Source organism: Anomalospiza imberbis, chromosome 12, assembly GCF_031753505.1.
Source record: "Anomalospiza imberbis isolate Cuckoo-Finch-1a 21T00152 chromosome 12, ASM3175350v1, whole genome shotgun sequence".
NCBI lineage: Eukaryota > Metazoa > Chordata > Aves > Passeriformes > Viduidae > Anomalospiza > Anomalospiza imberbis.
Genome location: NC_089692.1, coordinates 15,603,903 through 15,625,427, shown reverse-complemented (window position 1 = coordinate 15,625,427; position 21,525 = coordinate 15,603,903). Strand labels below are relative to the sequence as shown.

Here is a 21,525-nt window from a genome sequence, read left to right as displayed (position 1 = left end):
GTATTCCTTTTTTTTTTTGGTTGTTGTTGCTTGAAAAATGAAAGTAATGGCTTCAAAATGTGTGCACTGAAGAGAGGCTTTTGTTCTGACAGCTTGTACATCAAATTTCAGCATTAGTGGGTTTGAAATGATAAAAGTTAGAATTTGATAAAACAAGCTTTTGGGGGTCCTTTCTCTAAAAGATTCCTGCATGAAATATGAATCCAGAAGAAAATAATGGAATTAGAGAGGATGTTTTTAACTGTGTAGAACTGTTAAGAAAATAGTAGTGCAAGATGTGCTTTGAGATAATGGCAGGAATTTTGCAGTTGTATTGTCACTGTCAAAATCAGCCTATTTGCTGCAGTTCTATAGTGTTTAGGCATAGGAAAACATAGAATTTCAAGCCTTTCCCAGCACAAAAAAGAATGTTTTTGAAGTTTGATTAGTTTCTTTCTTCAGATTTCCATTTTTGTACACTTTCTACATTTCTCAAGCACTGTGGCAACACCTGATGAAATGTAAAAGGTTTTTGAAAGTGTTATTGGAAATTTTATATGATATTTAACATTAGTGCAATTGGCATCAAAAAAGCAGAAGTGAAAGATACTTTTCCCATATTAGCTGTTATCATGGAGGTCCTGTGTCCCAGGGTCTGAGACAGTGCATCTGAGGGACTCCAGCCAGAGAAGCAGGTTTGGATTTGCACATGAGCAGTTTCTCGTGAAGAAGCAGTGCCTGAACATGGCTGAGGAGAGTGTGGTTGAGGCTTGAAAATTTGGGGCAGGTATTTTGAGAAGCAGAGCTGCGATGCTCAGCAGGAGCATGGGGCTGGAGCAGGGATGAGGGGCAGCCCTGCTGTGAGCTGGGAAAGCTCTTCTGACTGGTGCTGAACACTTGGGTGGGACCAAGGTCAGGGGATATTCCCCTTCCTCACCTCAGGTTGAAAAGAAGGTGTAAAGAAAGTAAACCTGCTCTCCCTTCCAGGATGATCCAAGCTGATGGGTTGGGTCCTTCTTTGCAAAGAGGGAAAGAGCAGAGCCTAAATTCAGGGAGGAGAAGGAAGGGGCTGGAGCTGTCGAGGCGATATCCATATCCCCTTCTTCTCAAAGAGCTTAGCAAAACAAAATAGAGAAAGAAAAGCCTCCAGCAGCAGGGAGTGAACGGCTGGAATTTCCTTAATATTAGCTGAGCTTTAGGCAGCAAGCCTTAACGTGGAGAATTATTTTTAATTAATAGCTTTTCCCCTACTTTGGAGCTCAGCAGGAGGATCTTCTTTTCATTGCACAAGGAGGGGAGATAGGAGCAGTCCCGATTTTGTAACTGGTAACTATTTCAGGCCAACTGCATTGCCTGGAATAACTTTGTATTCAGAAAAAGAACAAAATGTTACATCAAAAGATACCTTCTTCTGGTTCTTGGATTTAATTGCCTCTCTAGATAAACCCACAGCCTGACCAGAAATGAGTTGATGGATTTTTTTAAGAGTCTCCAAGCCAAATTATTCCCTCTCTCCTTTTCTTCCTCCCTCTCTCTCACCTCTGTGTTATCAGCATGGCATTTGGCCCTAAGAGGGGATGTTCCAAGGATGCTGAGCAATCCCAGCTCTGCCAGGGTCTGAGGCCCCAGGGCTTGTGCTGGGTGGCAGGACCCTTTACCCAAACTAGCCCAGATCCAGATGGAAAAAGAGGCAGGAAGGTGTTGTGAATTTGTATTACTTCAACACAATGGGTTTGTTCAGAGACAGTTTTCAGGCAATAAATGGCTCCTTTGTGTTCCTTCCCTCCCCATGGTAGCTTTCGGAGCTGTATATGTGCATATCATTTTGCCTGTGTATTAACAAGCGAGAAGACTCCCTGGCTTCAGGCTCCCTCCTTCTCTTCCTCTCCCTCTCCTCCCCAGCTTACAACATCCTCTGCTGCAGCATACAATTAAAACAAAATTAGCAAAATAAGTACAAGTTTATGGCGCGGAGTGGGGGGAGATGACCAAGAATCCATTCTTTCTGCTTCTCCTATTTGGAGGATTGTAAGAGGCTGTAGTGCCTCTTTTTATGAGTGGCTTCCTGGGAGTCGGGACATTTGCTTGTTATACTGTGGCACTGCAAGAGGGTGATCGTCATGGACTATAAAGTAACGGGAAGTCTCACAGCCCCTCCAGCTCTGTAACACAGTAGCTTGGCTCACACAGGAGAGGGATTTATAGCTCTGCATTGTATTTTTTAACATATTTTGACTGCTTTTTATTTACAACTCAGCCCAACAGTTCTTACTTTGTCCCCTGCCTCTCTGCCCTCCTATCTTAATTCTGCCTGTTCCTTGTGGTGTGTTGAAGCCCCAGAATGGTACCAAAAAAATGTCACTTTAGGTGGAGAAGCAGCATGGATAAGTGTTGAACTTTGAGGTGAGCATATCCCCCTTCAGGCACTAAGTGCAGGATAAATATCTGATTTTCTAGGCTATGGGGAAGGCAAGGAGTGGACAGAGCTGGGAGGAAGAAGAAAGAATATGAAAAAAAATGTTTTCCTTGTTATCAAACTTGCCAAGCTATTTTCCTTATGAGCTTTTGTTAAAGCCCAGTGTCTTTCCCTTATTTAAATAAGTCTAATCTCTGAAGGAGTTCTGAGTTGCTGCTTTTCAAAGCAATGGGGTGTAGTTCTGTTTTATTAGCTGTCATTGAAGATCTGATGCAGTCATGTCAGAGGCTGTAAATGCCTTGATGCTGTCAAGCCAAAGCCGTGCCTGCTGTCCCTGGCACTGCCTTCAGAGTCAGTGTTTTCCAGCTGCTGGGGCTCACAGGAAGCATTTCCCAAATTTTGGCCTGGATTTGGCAGCATTCTTGGGTGGCCATGCCCTGATGGGGTTGGAGCATTAGTAAATCAGGATTAATATTTACAAGAAGGGGGGAGATTGTGAACGATGCAGGCATTGCCTGAATAATTAAGCAGCTTTTGGGAGACCTTGTCTCTCTGTTAGCGTTGGCTCCTGGTCCCAGATCCCTTCCATTTGCTCCGATGAAGCAGTGTGGCATCATGCTGCTGACCACGGCTCAGATTTGGGTTTTCTGCTCTCATTGAAACAATTCCCCCAGAAGCTGCAGTGATGAGTTAACCATCTGAGGTCAAGAAGAGGACATTAAATATAATCAGCAGCTCCCTTAATCTTAAGAGGAGAATCCTCATTTGCTTGAATGTGTGTGCTGATCAAAGCATGATAGGAGTCAGGATGTGATACAAGAACAGCTATTTCCCAGGAAGGATTTTTTTCTTCTCCTCTTTTAAAGGGCAGAAAGGAAAAGCACCAGGAATTTTGAATTGTTGGAACTTTTTCTCTTGTGGTTCAACTAATGCAGCGAATCAACTGCACTTGACCAGTGCTTGTACATGTTAACTATCAGCTAACATAATCTGAAGCCCTAGGAAAATAGGTTGTAGCACAGATGTAAGACACTGAAGGAAGACAGTAATTTTTTCCTGTAGATGGGAAATGCATATGTTGCCTCACTCACTTGTCATTACTGAAACTATAGGTAGGGACAAAAATAGAAACTACTGACAGCTTGATTTCTTCATGCTGGCACTGAGCTACAGCAGAGCTCTACAAGACCCTATAAATATGCAAGCGAAGGGAAATCCTACACAAGTGCTATCATACTGCTATAGTATACTGAATAGAATTAGCTTTATTGCAACCAAACAGTATGGACAGAGTCTGCTATTCAGAGCTCCCCTATCTCAGGAACAATGTAAAATGTGAACCAAAGGCTGCTAATCTGGCCTGTTTACTGGGAACAGTTCCAAAATATATTGTTGGAAATGACTAGAAAAAGCTTTGCACAGCTCTTATGGAGCAGCCCTTTCTTCCTTTTAAAGTGAAATGTCCTTGCAGAAATTAAACACTGTTTAATTAAAAAAAAAAAAAAAAAAGTGGGGGGAGGGGGGTAAGGGATCACTATGGTTTAAACCACTTATTAAAATTTGTGAAGGATCCAGCATGCATTGAAAATGGTCCCCCCCACCCCAAACCTAAACTAACAAAAACAAGCCAACCCCATGAATAGCTCTTCCTAGCTTCCTGCACATTGAATATGCATGTTAAAGGACAAGGAGCCAAGAGTCGCTCTGTTTTGCTTTGCTTGGAATATTTTTTTCTATGAAAATATTTCCTATTTAATTTTCACATTGCTATTTTTGATATGTCAAAGTCAGGGGCCATGCCAAGGAGAGGCTGTCGAGCTGGCCACAGAGGAGATTTCTGCCATGGCTCACGGTGGTGAACAGAAGCAAGGTGTACCCCACTGTGTAAATGATGCTCCCTGCACCTACAAGCAGGGCTCAAAGACATGGCAAGAGCAGAAAACACTGCTGCTGGGGCTGGGAGGGGAGTAGGTGGGGTGAAACAAGAATCAAGCAGAATTCAGGGTAAAAGGACCCCCAAAACTGGGAAGTACTCATTAGGTATGAAATCCTGCAGCTTTTCATTGTTCTCAACAGAAGATACTACTTGTGCCATCTCGTGAGCCCTGCCAAGTTTGTCTCCCCTCAAAAGGACACCATAATCCCCTTCTTTCATTCACATCTCTAAAGTGGCTCCATCTCCCTCATTTTTCTAAATTGATGTTGTAAGTTTGCTTCATTATTTAGTTTCTCTCACTTCTTCTTTTTGGAGGTGGCAACAGATTCATCCTCATCAGAACTGAGCAGTGTATACAACTACAGAGTAAACACTTCTATCTTCCTCCTGGTTCAGGCAAAAAACCTTGACCCCCATGCCAGTAGAAGTGAAACATTTCCAAAATACACAGGCAACTAGAGATGTGACTGTGTTTAAAAGCCTCCAATTTAAACACAGTTCTCCAGGAAATCGTGACCAGGCGAAGTTGACTCGTCCCTGATGAGAGGTTTGACTCTGTAGCAATTTGTTGGCCTGCTTGTACATTGTTACTTTATTGCATGGAGCACTTACCTCTTAATATGTCTGATAATAAAAATCCCACAGAAGTTTAAATTAGAGTAAGGCTCAGCGATCAGGCTTAGCTGTGATCTGGGGTCATTGACCCTCATATCAAATCATGTCACCTTCATTAATAACTGAACCATTGACCCTGAAATTCAGGGAGCTTTCCTACAATTTCCTAAAATCTGGAGCTTTTATCCTGTCAGCCACAAACTCTTACGAGGCAGTGAGATCCCCACTGGCTGGCTCTGTCCTCCTCCCAGGTTCTTTTCTGCTCTAATCTGGCTCCTGGCATTTTTTGTGTTGGTGTTATCTTCCCCAGATTTTGTCATGTAGTGGGTACTGTACAACTGCTGCAGGCTGAGGCTGTGCAAGGGTGAGCACCAAGCAGGCTCCTGCCTGTCCAGGTGCAGGGTGTGCACTGAGGGGCTGAACATTTTCTTTTTTAGAGAGCTGACCTTCTAAACTGGTCTGATTGCTGCCAGTATTCATAACAGGGAGAACAGAGATGGACTTGTAATTTCATTGTCCTGTCCCACACAGCAATATCTACCACATCCTTCCCCCAAAATCTCTCCAGAGCTGCTAGAAGTGAAGAGTTCAGTGGTTTAATTTTCTGTTGTCTTGCCAAGTTAGAATGGGATTAAATGCTCTCAAGGTCTCTGGACTATCACTTTACCCAAAACATCCATCCCAAGCATTCAAAGAGGCATAGAGGCTCTGCATAGCTATTTATTTTAAATGCCTGATTAAAATTTCATGAAAACAGGAAGTCAGGGGAAAAGAATAGATTGCAAGAATGAAGAAATCCAGGGCTTTGTCATTTTTAACTCAACAACACACAACATTGATGAAAAAACCCCAACACCCAGCACATTCAATCGCAACTGAGGAATACTTCCACAATTGTACTGAGGCCACTAATAGCATATTTTGTCATTGACAGGGGAGTTTATGAACTAAGAATGCAACCAATTTTTTTTGCTTAACTTATTGCACAATTTCGATTGTGTTTGTAAATTGTCACCTCAAGGTAACCTAAAATTGCTGTTCTTAAACCTTGTAAACTTTAAGAATTTTTTTTGGATACTCTATTGTTTTTTTCCTATCTCAGCAGCAATAAATATTGCAATACCACATCCTTAACAGAGCAGCAGCTCTTCTGTCCTGGTATCTTTCTGGTTTTCCATTCTTAAGCATATCTAATTGTTCAAATAAATAATGGAGGCAGGGACAAAAGACTGATTTTTCTGAATATTAGTCACATGCAAAAACCTTCATGGTTTTTCTGGCTTCTAAAGTTCATTTTTCCTGTATGTAGCTTGCATGTTTTTATTTTTCCTATATATCCTTGTTTTACAAGGAAATATCCTGTTCACTGAAAACATATGAATTAGAAACAGTGTTTAGCCAGGCTGCATTACAAAAAGATTTAGAGTCTGTTGAAGTCTTCTTGCCTTTTTAGGCTGTGGAAAGCAGGGCCCCCATTAAGAGGCTGCAAATGCCCCTCAGCCATTTTCCAGTGCCGCTGTCACCTTGACTACCCGTAGGTAGTCGTGGGGTACTTACAAACCATCAATGTCCCAATCTGTTCTTCTGTACCAACCCCATCAGAAATAGATGGATGTTAAAATTCTGTATTAGCCTCTCACTGCAAAGGCAGCATATGTAGAGTTCTCAGCTAGGGCATCCGGTGGCTCTGGATATGGTATAATTATGATAGCTTAATGACAAAATAAGTTTTCACTTGCCAATGTCAAATTAATCCTGTCAGTACATACGTCACTGCTAGCGCATTGCTCAGTGTACCCTTACAATATGCATAATACTACGTCTCCTTGCTTCTGCTTCTCATCATGTGGTCCTCTTGGTGCAGATGCTGTTCAGCCACTTAAAGAGCTGTAACACTACCAGGGGAAAGAAGAAAAAAATACCAGTATGTTATACTGGAACAAATATAATGAGCCTAAAACCTTGGAAGCCTTCCTTTGTTCATCATTCTTGCTGCAAACAATCACAGCCTTGTGGATTTCTCTATTATTTCAGCTGTAAAAATCATATTGAAATTTGATGGGAATTATTTCTGGAGGTAGTTAATTGGCTGTGTAGGTGTATATGTGAGGAGAGGTAGCAGGGAGCCCATAAATGACCTTTTCCCTCGTTAGATTGCTCCCTGGCCAGCTGGACATTTGGTATCCTAAGGTGAAGAGTTTTTTAAATTATAGTTTCACGGCTTTGCCCCTTTACAAGACAACAATTTCTCTGTGTTAATTCACCATATCGAGGCGAGGAAAGAAAGTCAGCTGCTGTAGAATATCCCTTATGCTTTAAGAAAGCACGGCACTAATTGCTGGGAGACTTTTGCAAAACAAAATCCTGTGTGGCTCGGTCCACGCCTGCACACTCCAGTCGTCCCCGCTCTGTGCCAGCATGTCACAGGTGCACACCACAAGGGACAATGCAGCAAATGTAATTGGGAGGCAGGTGGCATTAACTTGGACTCAGTAACACATTCATCCCAAGGTGCACTCGTGCATCTGTTAGAAAGTGAAGTAATATTTTTTTTTCTCTAATTCAGTTGGTCTAACAGAGATTTGAGCCATAGGAAAATATTTCCCCTCTCCTAAACACACCGGCGAGAAAGTTACTAAAAGTCCTTGGAGACTGCAAGTGAAGTGGGGTGGAGGCTGCTAATCTTAGGGAAAAAGCAAGGGGTTGTCAGTTTACATAGAAGTGGGTCAAGTGTTTTCAACATACTTGAGAGGGCTTTTTCCTCTTTTGCTATCGCTTTAATATCAGCATGAACTTTTACTTTCTAGATATGAGCCTTTTGTAATTGCATTAGTGCTGCGTGCTCTGGCCGAGCCAGTCACTCTCCTGTGCTCAACCTTCCCTGCATCTTTCCAAGAGCCAGGGCAGAGCCTCTCGACATGGGACCCTTTGTATTTCTGCTCTGAGTCCTAACAAAGGGTGTTTATTCCCTCTCTAAAACACAGAAAGGACCCCAAATGCTTGTACTCTTACAGGGAGCCTGAAAGTAAATCTTGCCGAGCCGAACTGCAGCAATCTCTGGGGTGGAGTATAACAGCTATAGTGCAGCATACAGAATCCCTCTATAGGAGGGGGAGGCTGGTGCCAATTCCAGGCAAAACTATGGGGAATGGGATTCAAATGAGCACAGATGCCATGTGGCTCACAGACAAAAAACGAGCAGCACAGCACTGCAAAAATGCACCTAGGTTTTAGTAGCCTTTGGTGGACAAAATACTGCTTTTCTATGAAGGATACCCAAACAAGGCAAACAACATAAAAATTATATCACACATTTTGAATGCCACATGCTTCCTAATCCCTAGGGGAGTATTTTCCCCATCTGTCTCTGCTCCTAACTCCACTACTTAACTCTCATTTTAATCTGGAGTTGGGTCCAGCCGTAATCCAGAGCTCTTTGGAGGGATTTGCATGTGAAGCTGCTGGGAGGCTCCCATTGCTCCTCTCCCAAGGTCTGCTCCAGCCTCTCCTGGCAGTTTGCAGACTTTGTCCTCCTGCTGCATCTCCAGCTCTTGGCTGGTGGCAGGGCCAGGCAAACGGAAAGTGTGAGGTTTCGATAACCTGCAGCAAGTGTTTTCCGTCTCCCAGGAGAGAGCTGCACTGGAAAACAATTTGGAAGACGGGGCAGAGATCTGGTGTCATTTTTGGTGCAGCTACTACAGTTCCTTGCTGTGAGTCCTTATCAGTGGAGTCCTTGTAGAGCTGCTCATCAGCAGAGATCCTGCGGGCGAGCACAGCATTATTGCTTCGTCCCATGTGGCTTTTTTTATCAGTGCTGTTCTGGCTTCTAAACCTTCTGGAGATGCTGTAATTGGGTACTTTGGGGTGGTTTGGCTTTTTTTATAGTGTAAGTTAAGTTTTTAGACTGGGCTTTAGAAATAAAAATAAAAATAAAAATAAAAATAAAGCAAAATAAAAGCAAGGAAAGGAAAGTAAAAGAAAGTTAAAGGAGCTAAAATGAAAGAAAGTGAAATAAAATAAAATTAAAAAGAAAAGTAAGCAACTGTAGTTAGAAGAAAAGAAATTAAGTTCCAAATAAATAAATTCTACTTCTATTTCTTCAAGTGATCTAGGACAGCTGATGGGGATTGACACTCTTAAGTTACATGAACATTTTGAACGTGTAAAGAATGCTTTATAAATTCAGCTTGGTTTGCTGTGATACACTTTCCAAATTAGGATACTGCGGAGCAGATTGTGAAATGGTGATTTACATGACTTGAGGATTTTGCTCCTTGTGATTAAACACAATAGCACTTCCTTTGGTTCCCTTTAGAATGCATTTTAAAAAATGTATTTAAATGTATGTAGAAATCTATTTAAAATGTAGGTTATTTCCACAAATATAAAAATATCAGGAAAAAAGTGCATTATTGAGTGCTGTGTAAAGTACAGCTGAGCATGTCTAGAATTGCAGCATTCAAAAGGAGGAAATAAAATTACAACCAAGAAAAATATTCAAAGTACTGTTTTTTTTTTTTTTTTTTTTTTTTCTGGCAGGGAAGTGAAAACATGGAGTTTTGTTGGCTCATTCTTCCTTTTGCAAAGGATTTAGTGCTGAGCTTTTACCTCGCTACATGATATACTGCAGTGAAATGCACAGAAATTTGGGATTAGATATGAGTTGTAACATCGAATAAATTTTATGTTGAGAAATTTAGAATGTGCCAAGCAGCCAGCTCCTCGGACAAAAGACTAACATGAATAGGTTAGAGAATTATTAGCCTCTAATAATAGATGATATACTATATATCAAGTAATGACTACTTACTATCCTGCATTTATCTGTTACACGATGTCCTTTTTAATTACCTACCCTGCCGCCACAGGGGCCGGCAGCTGGTGCAAGAAATGCTGCAAAGCTCATGCCTTCTTCCCTCATAAAATGAAAATATCTTCCCAATCTGTGCCCTTGCAGTTGTTAAACATGGGTTTCCCAGGAAAAACAAAGCATCCAAAGCACATCTTTTTTGGGCAGTAGTTTTTAAGGAAGGTTGTGTTACTGAAATTGTGTTTCAACACAGTTACATCCAGTGGAGAGCAAAACTCTACCCGACTGTGGTTCTTCCCTTCAGATTTTAATTTCTTCTGCTGCTCGTCTAGGTGAGGAACGGATAAAAATAGATTGTTAGATGAGGCTGTTGCTTTTAATTATATTCATAATGAGAATTCACCATCCTTAATTCAATAGTGCAGTGGAATGAGGGAGGGCAGGGTTGTTTAACCTCATTTCCTAAGGAAATGAGGCATATAGCATCCCACCACCCACCCACCTGGATCCAGGCCTCTCCTAACAACATGTGAATGCTTTCCAAGTGGGCTTGAAAGGGGACAGACATCTCAAAGGTTACATTTCCTCGTGGAAATTGGGGTGAGTGCAGGGAAAAGCTCCACACTGGTGTGCCAGGCAAGTAAGTTCAGTCATTATCTCTGCTGATGGCAGCCCATGGCCAGTGACATCCCCTGCCAGCTGGGGAACAGCAGGGCTGGAAGAGCTGGACATCAGGCTTGCTGCTGGGGCTGAACTTTGGGATGGGGAGCACTGGGCAAAACCAGAGGAAATCACTTTTGCTCACAATTTGGTTTCAGGTAGGAGAATAAACTCATTTTGCACTAATTCCCCCCAGTGTAATGTAAGTGCAGGCAGCCTCTCAGTTTTGGTGAAATCAGGGCAGAATGAGGAGCTGGTTTGCTTTCTGGGAGCAGGACAAAACTCAGTGAAAATTGACCACTGTGCTTTTAGACCTGCAGTGTTGCAGGGGACCTTTCCCATGCTGTGCCCCCAAAAGAGCAGTTCTCCCTCCTGCTTCCCTTCCTCCATCTGCTCCCACACCGACTGCTCTTGGAGCTGGCAGCACATTAATAAAAAAATGTAAGTTTTATGGGACAAAGTAAATAAGGCAATTCATATATCATTCCTAAGACACACAGAAAGGAGGCAGAGAAAAATAACCAACCGATATTTTATATGAGGATATTTCCATGAGTCAGCTCATTTTCACGTTTCTGGGCTTCCAGCTGCAAGCTCTGCTGTGTTGGCTTATCTTCTACTCGAGGCCTGGCATGTGCCAAAAGTAGCTTATAATTGGCTGTGTTTCCCCTTTGTAAATGGTAATAATAGAGCCTTTATCAGCAGAGAATGGCTAAAAATTTGGATGTCTTTAATTTCATCACAACTTGTAATTTTTTTCAGGTCTAATATTACACAAATAGATCTCAGAGCTCCTTGTTCAGGTTGCAGGGCTGAGAGCTGAGGGGTTGATTTTTGTAGGTGGGATATTGAGCTGCCCTTCAAACGTTCCATAAGCAATGGCCATAGAGCTGAATTTATCCTTTAACCCTTGTGGCAAGGGTTGCATTAACCCCTTGGCTTAAGAAAAGTCACAGTAGTTGTGGCTCAGCCTGGCTGGGAGAGGCTGATGCATTTCTTGTGGCAGCCTTAGTGTTTATTGCAGGGCAAAAATGCAAGGTATTTTCAATGTATTTTAATTCATTTGAGGTTTTCAATGAACTCACCTCAGCCTTTTAAACTCCTCCTGAGCTTGCTTCCTGTGGATTTCAAAATGACTAAATTTAACTGGGTTGGGGGGAAAGCAGCTCATTCAATATGATTTCTAAAGACAACTATGCAAGCTTTATAGAAAATGAATTTTAAATTTCTACATGGCAGAAGAATTTGGTTGATCACAGGCATAGAAAGGATGTTGCAAGATTTATTTGGCCAGTCACAACTTGAATTTTGAATAAATTCTGTCAAGCTGTTAAAAAAAATATGGAAATACATCACTTGACGCATTCAAATCACAAATATGTTTGAAGGGAACTGCAATCTGCTCAGAGATGTCCTGTGAATAAAAAAGATTTCACATGTGTTTAATATATTCCTTTTTGAGGAATTAATTGTCCACCAGCACTGACAAGCATGGGGGATGGAGGAGCGGAATGGGAGCGATTTGCAGTTCTTAGTGGGAATTAGTGGCATGACTATATTATAACAATCATAATTAAGCTTTGTACTTGAACAGTGCCTTTCCTTGGGGAATCTCAAGGCACTCTGTCAAATTTATGGGGAAATCCCGGGGAAATAAGTGATTTCCCTACAGATCTGCAAAAATTCAGTGGCAGAGCTGTGAGCAGACCCCAGGTCTCCAGACTCCTGGACTCTGGCTCCAGCTCACAGCAGGAGCTGCCTGATTCCTCTGTCACAAATGGGGCAGGACTCAGGGGCTCTGGGAGCACAGCCTGGGGGTGCAGGTGGGTGCTGGGGACACTGGGGTGCCTCTCTCACCTGGGGCTGAGCAGGGAGCAGTGACACGACACAGGCAGGGGGCAGAGGGAAGGTGACAGCAGGGACAGGCAGCTCACACCAGACAGCCCTTTCAGTGGAACCTCAATAAGAATAACAGTGGGAAAATACACTTGGATGTTGTTGTAACCTTGTGGAAGTCCTGACTCCTCCATGCCTCAGTTTACTCACCTCTACAATTAATATGGTGGCACTGTGGGAGGAGTTGTGGTGGTGGACTTTTCATGACAAAAAAAGAAAAAAAATCAGGAAATCTTACATAAGGATGTGGTGCTTTGAGCATCATTTGAAGTTTTTCATCAAGGCTAAAGTCCTTACCAGAAAAATGTGCTCTACTTTATATCAAAATTCAGCATTTGTGCAAGAAATACACAGGGAAATTATTTATGTGTCATGAAGAAGACTCTGATGAGATGATCACAGGGGTCTGTTCTGTTTAAAATCCCTAAGGTTAAAAATCTGTACAACTTAATGTTTCTAACATGCAAAGGCAAGGTCCCTTTGGACTCAGTAGGATGAATAGGCCTCCTTGAGTAAGCTGAGTTGAATTTTGTGCGTAAGACAAGCAACATGTTACGTTATGGATTTGTTTGCTCCCCTGGCTCGTTTCACCAGTTTGTGCAGCCTGGTGAAAAAACAGACAAATTCACCTGACTGCACAGACATAGCAAAACCAACAGTAAGTTTTTCAACTAGGTGCCTGCAGAGGATGAAAAAGTGTTCAAAAGACAACTGGACTTAACATTATTCAGAATGTTTAAAGTCAGCAGTAAAACCTTAAACATTGATTTGGTGTTTTACTGGAGAAAATAGAGAGATTTAAAAATAGTGGTTAGATGCTGAAAAGCACAGCTCCAGTGAAAATCCCCATATTTGCTCTGAATAAATCCTCTCCCTCCTGGGAGCAGGCTGAGTGTGGAGAGGAACAGAGTTATTGGCCTCTCTTGTTAGGCCCTGGCTGCTCATTTGTCTTGGTGATGGGCAAAAGGATGTTTTTGGGTCCTTGTGAAGGAGCCTGTCAAGGAGCAATGGGCAGTGGTCCTGTGGATGGGAACATGAAGTGTTTTAGAGGGAGATGAGTTGTTGATTCCATGCAGAGAAATCCCTCCCCTCTGCCTTGGGACCAGCGGTCATGGCAGTGGCCTGGCGAGGGGCACTGCTCTCCAGCGGCGCTGCTGGCATCTCTGCAAGCCTCGGGTCAGAGGACCAAGGGTATCCCACCAGAACTGGGACAGTTGGCAATCCTCGTTCTTGTGCAGACTGTGTGAAATGCACACCATTCCCCAGAGCTTACAGGCACAGTTACAAACGAAGCAAAGATGGCAGGAATGACATTCCCTTGCTAATTATAGTGTGGTCCCATCTGTATATTTGGTGTTATGTCACCAACTCCAGCCTGGTTTTTTCTAGCAGGGAAATACTGCTGTAGGTCGAAGCTCAGCGCAAAAGGCTCCAGACCTCTAGTAAAGTTATAGTTCCTTGTTTAAGGGGGTAAAACTCTATTTTTAAGGGCTATCAGTTAGAAATCTGAGAGCGTGATGGCAAAGGAGCTTTTTGGGTAATTCAACAGTCCATGTTTAAAAGCACTTGGGTGTGGATAAACATAACAGAGTTCAATGGCTGCACATTTCATTGAACCCCGCTGGCTCCATTGGCACCTTGTGCATGGCAGCAAAGCTGTGAGCTCAGGTCCATCCCTCCTGCATGGAAAAGGTGGGAGAGCAGCTATGTCCCTGGCCATCAGCACTCTTCTAGGCTGCAGACTTTTTGGTTAGTAGATAGTCTGGGGAGAGTTTGGACTCTAGGACCTGTGCATTACCTGCAGGAATTCCCTCAGAGAGATGTGAGGACAGAAACTGCCCTACCGAATCACTCCATGGGGAGTTTCCTTTCAATCCTCTTGAGAATCTCATGTGTCCTCCTAGGGACCTAGATACAGTCCTGGAGTCCACATCTCTGTTTCTATTGGTGGAGTTTCCTGGGTCCTTCTTGTAAAATGGTTACAGTTTAGTACCTTAAAATTGCTCATGGAAGATGCCATTTGTCCCTCTGAAGGAGCCCATGGGGTGCTTCTTTCTTGCACGTGGTACTTGTGAGCAGTATTGGTGAGCCTCATGCTCAATCATATAGGACTGAGATTTTTATTTAGGGTAGAGGTGGGAGCCTCCAAATCTCATGTGATTAGAGAGTTCTCATAACTTTTACATTTATTATATAGTCCAATTAGCATATTTCTTACTTTAATGTCTCTATTGCCCTGTTCAATGTTGAAAATCCAAAAATAACAGCACTTGCTAAAACTTGAAAGCCATGAAATGAAAATAGTCCAGAAACAAAAGTAGAAATGGGTGTTCTTAATTTAATTCACTGTTTGGGCTAAAAATAATTAATGAAACTTTGGCAAAACAAGGAAACACCATAAATAATGACAAGGAAACTAAAATCTGAAAACCATGCAGTTCTCCCCCATCTGGTTGTGGGAGTGGCAAAAGGAATTTAAAAATTCAAATAAGGCTTTAAGCCACCCCAAAAGCAGGCTTGTGTGAGGAGGTGGAGAAGAACTGTGCAAAGATGAATCTCTCAGGGCTTGCACCTGGGCCTGTCCCGTGAGGTTAAAGCCCCTCTGTGCCCCCTGGTTTGCTGAAACATCCCAGGGGTGTTTGGTGGAGCTCGTGTGCAGGAAGGGAAGCAGATCCTCAAACAGCTTTACGGGTGAGGAGCTGCCACATGAAGGCCATGGTGTCTCTGAAAGTCAAAGAGAATTTGTACCATCAGAAATAGGCTCTTGGTTTCTTGTCATGCAGGAAGCCGTTGGTGGAGCCGGAATTTAACAAGTTCACAACTTAACAAGTCCCAGCCTAGTGTCTGGACTACCAGAATAGATTTTTTTCTCAAATACCCCCAATCACTCAATGCTTTTGTCAAATTTCTGTCTCTCTGTACCCAGTGTCAGCCTCAGCTTAACAATGAAGGTAGTCCCAGAAAACTTCTCACAAATAAGCAACCTATGCTCCCTGTTATGAAAGCAACCTCCTACTGTCTTGTATATGAATTCTGTTTTTGTGGGGCACTGCAGAGGTTGAATTTTCTCTGCCTGGTGTGGTTAATTTCATTGTTTTCATTTTCTTTAGGAACTTCAAGTTTCTGAAAGGTTTAGAGTGAGCCATGAAGGCTCCACCTCTTTCTTGGCCCTGTAACCCGTGAGCGGTTCAGCTGAGGCTAGGAGATTTGTGTATAATGATTTGGGAAAGTTGTGAGTATAAATAGTAAGGAATTTGAGATGTTTTTCCCCTCTGTAATTCAACACTCAATAGCTTCCCCTTCCACCCTGCACATAAGGTGCTGTACCAAAACCATGGAAAGAATTTGTGGAGCTTCAGATCAAGGAAGTTCATAAGCTTGCAGGCTTTTTTCTTGCTTGCTCTTTTAAAAAAAATCTTATAATATAATCTCCTCTGGAGAATAACATAGCCAGAGGACTTTACAAATTTCTCACCAGGAGCATTTGCCCCAGGGCAGAGGCAGGACAGCCCTCTGATCTCTCATGCACAGTGTGGTAATGGCAGGAGCCTGGAATAAGCGTTCAGCCTCAGCTTTTTCCTTTCTTTTTTCTCCTTTCTCTTTCTGATAGCAGCTAGTACTGAGAGAATGTGTTCAAGCTTCTCTAAGCTCCAACCTCAGTCTTCTTTCCCATTCCATATCTCACAGATATACAGGGCCAAGGTACTGGGCTGCAGCACACAAAATACCAGAATCATTTAGGTTGAAAAAGACCTCTCATATCATTAAGTCCAAACTCAAATGGCCAGGGTCTTCTTGGCCCCAGCTCTCTGATGAAATGCCCATCCCTGGAGTCCCAGGACAAGACATTCCTGAGCTCGGAGGTTGCCATTGCATGTGATAGCAGTTCTTGGAGCAGAGGACACCCTGGCCCAGGTATCTCTGTAATGAGAGGTTTGCTTTAAGGGCTCTGCAGGTTCCTTTCATCTCTATAGGCAACTTTGTCTTAATTTCTCCTGTGCTTTAAACCCTGCACATAAAATGCAATGTAAACCTCAAAACACCCTCACCTATTCTAACAGAAATGTCATCTCTGAGCAGTATCCATGCAAATTCTCTGTAGCCCCTGTGATTTCAGCCAGAGATGGGTCTCAGCTCTGCACTTCATCCCCAAAGCCTGATTGAAAACCCCTCGTACAGCCGTACAATTGCACTGACTCGGGCACAAATGATGGACAATCGCAACATATATTTGTGTACATTCATTGCCAGGAATTTGATGCATGGTTTCATTTTTGAATCTTGACTTCATTTTGCACCACGATATTTGAACATGCAGATTTACAAATCTGGCCCCAGCATTATTGTTTAAAGAACCCTCAGTGCTTGTGGTAAAAACCTGAGTAAGTATTTCTTATATTTAGAGGCAATTCTGCTTATTGTCTCTTCATACCATAAGCTTTTCACTGACCTAGATTTTGCTATTTCATTTTCCATTTGCTGTCCCACAGTACATTTGCATGGAAAGAAAGTCTTTTGTCTTTTAGTGTTCTCTTGCACTTGCTATTTCATCCACTAGCCAAAATCACACTCACTGCCCTGTGATGGTGTGAAGAGCTTCACTGAAAGTGATTGTGTAGCTGAGGATCCTGGCTTCAAACTAGAAGTAAAAAGCTATTGCAGCTTTTAGCTTTGTAGAATCCTTGGGCTGAAGAGTGCTGGAGGACCAGCCTGCAGCAGAAGAACATGCAAAGAGGAATGGTTTGTGTGCTTTTCAGCAGTAGCAATTTACAGAAAGAAAAATGGACAGAGTCAGAAACTGGCTTCCTTTCAGTCGGAGGGAATAGTCCTCTCCCTGGATGTATATTACAACTATAGCTAAAGACACAAAACAACATCTTGATTTTAATTCTGGTTTCAGTTTTAGCATGTCATTAAAGAGATACCTGTATTGACAGGAAGAGTTGTAGTGCTTTTGGGCAGTTGTTATTATCGTATTACATGATTATGGTGTTTATTGCGGTGGTGCCTGAGGGCTGAATTTACAAACGCTGCAGATGGATTACATGGGTATTATGCTGCACACAGACATTTTGCTGCATGTTCATGTTGAAATCCTGTGAACTGGACAATGTAAACAAATTAACATTATCAGGGAAAACCTGTTTTTAAGTTAACTTTCCCTGCAGACTATACTCAGCCAAAGGACACTTGCTCTTCCTCTTACATCTCCTACATCTCAACCATGTTCAAAAATGTTTTTACTAGCACATGTTACCCAAAACCTCATCCTTTTCAGAAAAAAATAAAAAGCAGTCATGTTTTAAAATGTATTTGATCCAACTAGCTAGTATATTTTTAAACACGACAGTGTTATGTTTAACAGTGGGTTAGCATATGTCAATTAACTTGTTTCCGCAGAGTGCTGACAGAAGTGCCCCCGTCACTACCAGCCCTGAGGGGCCCTGGGGCTCAGTCAAGTCAGCAGAAGGGAGCCTGTGCCCACACCTCCAGCCCACTGAAACTCAGCACTGGCTCTTCTGGACAGTATTAGGGTGCTGGAAGAGGGCAGGGTAGATTTGAAGTAATTTCTCCTTTTGCTGGCTTTGATTTGTGGGTAAACCCCCATAGTCAGGGAGATGCACCAGGGCTCCTCTGTCAGCACCCCAAATGATGTCTCCTGTGAGCACACACGTGAGCTGAGATGCTCTCACTGTGCACAACGCCCTTCCAGACAGAATAAATAGAGACTTTTTCTCACACTGTCAGGAGATCACACCCCTTCCCTGTACCAGATATAGATGAGATGGAGGAGAAAAGATGCACATGCACGTGCATGTAAGCCCCTAAGTCCCCCTTGTGCCCAGAGGAGGTGGTGAGGATGGCTGTGCATGTCTGGGGTGCTTTGTGTGCCAAGCCATGGCCATGGCCATGTGGGGTGCTCACCTCCCCACTGCTCCCAACCACACTGGCCAGTGCAGAGGAAACGTTTTGACCTATTGCTGGAAGCAACAGAGACCTTTCTGTCCAGAGACTGGCATGTGCTGCTGGATAAAGCCCTGGGAATGTGGGACTAACCAGTCATATCCTGGCAGGACCTTCCTGTGCATCCCAGCCATGAAATTGTGCATGATGAGAAGTAAGTGGAGTGGGGAGCACACAGGTCGGGTCTCCGCAGCAGAGCAGGAATACACACTGCTTTCCCATAGGGATGTGGAAGTGCCTGTCCATGCGTGGCAGCTGCAGAGACACCGTCGGGTGTTTGATGGGGCTCATCTGTTACTGCCTGAGCAGAGGGTATGGGAGGGGTAAATACATGGGCAGTTATGGCAGAGGAGGTGTCCAGACTCTGTATCCCTGTGCCCTGCTGCTGTGGGCCGCATGGTGTATCCATGTCCCAGCCAGACTCCGCGTGCGGGAGCAACCCCCAGGCAGACAGACCCACCTCTGCTGCTCTTCCTCATCCAGGGAATTTGGGCAACCTTCACTTCTCATTTCAAGATTAGCAAATGCATGAATGATTCCCACGTGTTCTGGGACCGTGTTAATGGGAACAGTAGAAATACCTAGAATAAGCAGTGTCCAAAAATAGGTCTCTTGTCCTGCCAAAGTCTTGCACATGTTCTTAACTTTCCTGCCCTGGGAAGCAACTACTGGCACCCTGCAGGGCAGGAGAGTTTTTCCATTTGCTTCAGTGGGTGCGGGATTTCATTCTGCCTTAGAGACCTGTGGATTTTAAAGGGACTATCCATAAGGCACACTCAAACTCTTTGCAGGGTCGAAGTGCTTTATATTTTTAGCACTGACACGATGGTCATGAGGGCAAAGCACGTATTCACCCTGCTCGAAGGGCATGGTCAGACATGCTGCTCTGCTGGGGCTGCTTGGGGTCAAGTTGTTACTGGCCCTGAACCATTTCTTTGGGTGCTGCACCTTCCTGCAACACAACTTGGCTGCCATAATTGGAGCCGTGGAGCTGACCTACACCAGCCGAAACATGTTGGAAGTGGGGTTTTATAAATAGACTGTATGGACAAAGGGTGTCTGCTCCGGGGTGTTTATGGGGCTGGGAAGAGGAGCTTGGGGCAGGGGATGGAGCCTGACAGCTCCCAGTGAAGCAGCACAGCCCTCTTTGCAAAACAGGGAGTGTGGTGCTGGCAGAGCCTGCGGCAAGCCCTTGGCACAGGGAAGGACGGAGAGGCCGTGACCCGGGGTGTGGGTGCTCAGCTATTTTCTCCCTGTGAGACTTGGCTCCCAGGCCTTTGCTCATGCAAACCCTGACAGATCCCATCTAAATGAGTAGTTGGAAATTATGTGCTCCCTCCCTGTTCTGGGCTGGAGCTGAATTCTGCTACCAGTCTCAGGGAGTAGCTTTTGCTGCTGAATGCAATTAAAAGAACCAGAACTTGGCGCTGTGGGATCTTGCCCAGCGCTGGTAGTCAGGGTGATTGACACTGAATCCTTTGATTTCTCCAGAGGCATCATAATATTTTAAATATTATTAATTACAAGTGTATTAATCTCAGAATAGTATTAACAGTATTTCAAAATATAATTTTATCCTATCTGACCCACTGGGGAAAAAAAAAGCAGTTTTGGATGAACTGAACAACTTTATAGACACTGTGTATTATAACCAGATAGATTTTCCCTAGTTAGTTCCATTTCTATCTAATATTGGTGGAAGATTAAAGATACTGAATCAATGGCTGTAAAAGCTTACATTAAAAATTTGCAGTAAATGAGAAGAGGAAAATTTCATTAGAAACATAAATTGTAGCAATTGGAATGCCTGCAACTTATTTTTAGTATTCTACTGACAGTCACACTTGAAAGCCTTTTTTTTTCCAAATGTTTTCTTTTCTCAGATTAAAAAAAAAAGGAAGAAAATGACCTCTAATGTTTTGAAATATAGAACTAATTACAGTACAGAGTGATCCTGGTCCCACTGAAGTCAACTGCGGCATTCTTTATGACATTGCAGGATAGTGCCTCTATTAAGAAATAGTAAGGAAATGAGATACTTTAAAGAGAAGGATTTAAAATGAACTGGCTCTGTTGGCCTCTTTTGTAAAAATACCTTAAAGCCACTTTTATCAAGTCAAAAGGTTCATCAGAAAGAGAGAAATTAAAAGATGCTGCTCATGGAGCCTGGCAAAACATGAAGTTAGCAACAAATATCTCTCCAACTCAATTATAACATTCAAATCAAGGTGGAAAAAAATTATGAAATATAATGAAAGCCTTCTTTCTACTGAAAAAGTTTACTTGGAGGTGTCCAGACCTAAGGGAATTACCAAGTCAGCATTATAGTGGGGAAAAAATGTAATGTAAATGACAATGAAATAATCAAATTTTTCTGGTGGAAATAAGTGCAGTTGTTTGATGTAATTTTGACACACAGCCTAATTTCAGCATCAACGGTGAAGTTTAAAGAATCAGTGTGTCTTCATGAGATTTCTGTACAGAAAAGTCATTCAATGGGAAAATCTAAATCAGACTTCAGTTTGCACATTGGCCCCTCTATGAGAGAAAGCCCTGAATTATTATAGCTGCAAATAGTAAAATAGAGATTTCCCCTTTTCATTAATTTCTAGGTGTATTTTCCACTCAAAAGTCCAGCAAGATTGTGGCATGTAAACCACAAGAAATGTAATGTATGACTGTTTTTGTGCTCACAAAAATTGAACTTGGTTTATATCTCAAACACCAGCTCAGCCATTTAAAATTGCACAGCTTTCCACAGTGAGCTACACTGGACTCATGTCATCGTGCTACTTGCAGATGTAATTTTTCAATAGCATGGGGATATATCCCAAACAATTAAAACAATTAAAGCAGGGCATGTCTTCAGTATTTTACTCAATCTCATAGTCTGTATGAAATATATTTGTAATTTTGTGTTCATTTCCAAATGGAGACAGATTCACACACCCTCACAGCCAAACTCAGGACAAGAAGCAACAATTAAATGAAGCCTGAGATCCATTCCAAGGCAGGCATATACTCAATTTAATTTTTAAATAGCTTAATTAATAGTTTCAGCTAAAGCAAAGAAGTGAAAATGGGTCAAACTATGTAAACATTGGTTAGAAAAATACACTGTCCAGCCAAAGCACTGTAGAAGTGCTTTTAAGAAGAATGGGCCTTAAATTTAATTTAAACATGGTTTTCCAACTTAGGTAAAAGCCCAGTTCAGACAAGGCCCAAGCCACTTTTTGTGCCACAAAGAAC

General features: G+C 42.7%; 1 protein-coding gene across 3 annotated transcripts in view; it reads left to right on the top strand.

Moving 5' to 3' along the window:
- Positions 1-21,525, top strand: part of MAF (MAF bZIP transcription factor) — a 185,950-nt gene that overhangs the window by 33,881 nt on the left and 130,544 nt on the right. Inside the window, exon 3 of one of the 3 annotated variants that reach the window (XR_011003438.1) lies at positions 15,423-15,544. The exons of the other annotated variants lie outside the window; for them this stretch is intronic. The gene's annotated coding sequence lies outside the window, so the exon portion shown is untranslated. The remainder of the gene's footprint in view (positions 1-15,422; positions 15,545-21,525) is intronic. 3 annotated transcript variants of the gene reach the window in all.